Consider the following 3,043-nt stretch of genomic DNA (forward strand, 5'->3'; position numbering starts at 1 on the left):
TGGTATGCACATTCTGTCAAAATTTGAAGAAATTGAACCACGCGTTTTTTCTCTGTTGACATCTGAACTTGTCAATTTTGAAGATATTTTGTATACGAAAACGTATCCTTTCCATGGGAAATTGTCATCCAATACATACATATACATTAACCAAATTATGTGGTATCAGTGTTATTATCAAAGTACCATGGTCATATCTATTGTTTCCATATGAAAACAATATTCTTCTTTTTTAAGTTGGACATGGGGTCATTTTTTATGTCTTGTTCACCTTGTCTTTTCTCCCATATAAGCACATCGATATAAAAATTGCAAAGTTCAATTTTAATATAAAACTAACATAATCAAGAGTGGTCTTCTAGCTTTCATTTGTCATTGTTTGAGAAAATTTTAACCTCAAATTTTTGGAGGTATAGCGATATTTGGTACTGAACTAACGATCCAAATAATCGGAAAAAGGAAGGCTTAAGTCGGTGCAAATAGTGTTAATATTTCCAGTATATCTTTTTTTGAAATAGAAAAATAAAATTTCCGGTCAAAATCGCTTTGCATGCGAAAAAGAATATTATAGGAATCCTAAAACGTTCTCCCGGCTAGCTATATCCGTGTTGGTATTTTAACGCAGTTTTGCTTTCAAAGAGTTAGGCGAATTTATTTTCAGAACTGTGGTTAATTTACCCGGGGCTTTTCCATACTTTCAATGGTCCAAAACTGGGACAACGTAAGCAGAATTTGACTATCGTGTTGATATGTAAGGACGTTTGGAAGGCCAATGAATGAATTTAGACTGGTTTTCTTTGCCCGACTATTCACTGTATCATTTATATAATTTTAATTTGTTAGAGCAAAGAATGTGGATTATTTTGGTTTTATATTTTTTCACAATTGGTTTCATTCACATTCGCTATCTCAGTGACGTATCTTACTTTAAAATCAACGCATAAAAAAGATGTGTCAGTTTGCAATTAAAATATTCATGTTAGATAATGATTATGTTGTATTTACAAGACAGTTCATTTCAGTTACCTTCCAAATGATCATATTTGCATGGTTATTTTCTTCTTTTATTGAGAGGTACAGTTGAGCACCACACATAAAAAAAATTTATCTTATAAACACATGTAGTTGACAGCACTGTCAGCATTTGCCCTACAAACATGTAAACTGAGGCATGCGAACTTTAACCTAAACCAGCGGTCACCATGTTTGTAGAGCGTAACTACACTTATCCACAATCGGTCGGGTACAGGGAGTACGCCATTTTCATTATCAATTAGTGAAAAATAAACTGGTCACAACCATGTAGTTTCTATTTTATTCAAACGAATAAATTAATTCAAGATATCAACAAAGAATATTCAACAAGTTCAATGACTGGATTACAAGAGGCCAGGAGAACTACTTGAATAATTAGTCAGGTCAATCGATGCTAAAAAAAGCTACTGAATGAAGAAGAGGAAAAACCCTTCAAAAAGTATGTTCATATACATGTACATACAGCATAATAAACTGTAGTGATGTATTTTGGAAAAATTGTATTCCGCATGATAAATTTTCAAGAATAAAATAATATGATGGTTCTTAATAATAAATAAACATCTATATAAGAAACAAGTATGAAATATATTTAATGAAATGAAAGCAAAAATGTCTTATATATATTTAAGATATCCCATATCAAATATGCCATGTAATTCATCAGATAGGACTTAGATAATTTCTTTTGAAAATTCAATGGTGTATCTTATTCCTTTATCTCATTCAGTGAACATTCCATGCATAATTTTTTTTGTTTCGTGAAATATTGAAGTCAGCACTCTCAGAAAAAATAAATTGATATAAAATTATCAATTGGTAACTAAAAATGCTTCATTTGAATAGAAAAGTAGCTATTTGTCGAAAGCCACTATACCTCTGATTTCTGAAAGATGTAAAAACTTTACTACGTATGTTTATGACTGTCCATATAGCCAAGTAATTTACCATTCATAAACGTTTTCACTGAAGATCTTCTCATTGGATATTAGATGTTATGCCATTGATTTTGTGCAAAAAGGCTTTTACTTTAAACTGAATGGCCTTTATCTTATTTACATTAACGATATTTCAATTATAAGAATTGACATCTGTCATGTTAACACATTTTACCATAATGGCGTAGAAAGGCGGCCTGCAATGCCTGCACCTACTGCTGGATAGTAGGTGGCGTTTCCATGGTAAAGTCACTGTCACATGTAACCAGGGCGGTTGAAGCAAAAATGCAAAATAGCTGTAAGAGATTTAGAGCCATCTTTGCAAAACTGGATTCAACATGTGGAAAGGTTTCTGAAAGATAACCCTTCAGGTCAAATACCACAAGTCGTTCAACGATAGGTTATAAAAGATAATAAAAAATAGTAAATCATAGACTCGAGAAAAACAATATGAAATAAAAACACCTACGATTTCATTCTGTGTTATATCTTCCGTTATATGTATATTCTTCAAAAGGAAATAATTACTTCAGAACATTTAATGCTTTTGATAACTTGATATGAGTTTTGTTTTTTACTTAGATACGATTTTATCTTTTCTTGATATTATCTATTTACAAAATGTAGTTGAATATTTCAGTTAAATTAGTTTGGCTAGACAATGAGTTAATTTATTAATAATAGACTGGTGATATCGTACAAATAGCTTTAGGTATTTTTGTTACGAATAGTATTAACGTTAATAGAAATCAACATGGGGTTCCAAGAAATAATGATATGTTTCACTTTCCCATACTTGTTTTTGGAACAGTGTATATCCAGATCAGCAATTACCCGGTCAATCATCATAATTATCTCGAAACAAATAACGGTCGGACGATGTTCAAGTGTTTAACATTGTTTGCGATCAAAAATTAATAAGTTTTGCCTGATATCACGTCAGATCAACAGTGGATAATCTGATAGTTGTAGATATCTACAATTGACAAACATTTGACTTTATACCAAACGCTCAAACACACAAATATGAAATGATACCTTTACCGCCAACAAAAAGGACAACTATACCA

The sequence above is a fragment of the Argopecten irradians genome, unplaced genomic scaffold (assembly GCF_041381155.1).
Source record: "Argopecten irradians isolate NY unplaced genomic scaffold, Ai_NY scaffold_0908, whole genome shotgun sequence".
Lineage (NCBI taxonomy): Eukaryota > Metazoa > Mollusca > Bivalvia > Pectinida > Pectinidae > Argopecten > Argopecten irradians.